We start from the raw sequence: 812 nt of genomic DNA, 5'->3' as shown, positions 1-812 counted from the left end.
ACCACCACCACACCACCACACCACCACACCACACCACACCACGACACCACACCACCACACCACACAACCACACCACACCACACACCACACCACACCACACCACCACACCACCACCACACCGCCACACCACCACACCACCACACCACCACCACACCACCACACCACACCACACCACCACACCACCACACCACACCACCACCAAACCACCACACCACCACACCACACCACACACCACCACACCACCACCACCACCACACCACCACCACACCACACCACCACACCACATCACACACCACCACACCACCACCATCACACCACACCACCACACCACCACACCACCACCATCACACCACACCACCACCACCACCACCACCACACCACCACCACACCACCACACCACCACCATACCACACACCACCACAAACCACACCACCACCACACCACCACACCACCACCATACCACACACCACCACAAACCACCACAAACCACACCACCACACCACAACACACCACCACACACCACACACAACCACCACACCACACCACCACCACCACCACACCACCACACCAAATCACACCACCACCATCACACACACCACCACAAACCACACCACCACACCACCACACCACCACCACCACCAACACCACCACACCACCACACCACCACCATACCACACACCACCACAAACCACACCACCACACCACCACACCACCACCACACCAACACACCAACACACCACCACCATACCACACACCACCACAATCCACAACACCACACCACCACACCACCACCACCACCACCACCACAAACC

This window comes from Oncorhynchus clarkii, chromosome 18, assembly GCF_045791955.1.
Source record: "Oncorhynchus clarkii lewisi isolate Uvic-CL-2024 chromosome 18, UVic_Ocla_1.0, whole genome shotgun sequence".
Lineage (NCBI taxonomy): Eukaryota > Metazoa > Chordata > Actinopteri > Salmoniformes > Salmonidae > Oncorhynchus > Oncorhynchus clarkii.
The sequence above is the reverse complement of the archived record's forward strand: the minus strand, read 5'-3'. Positions refer to the sequence as shown.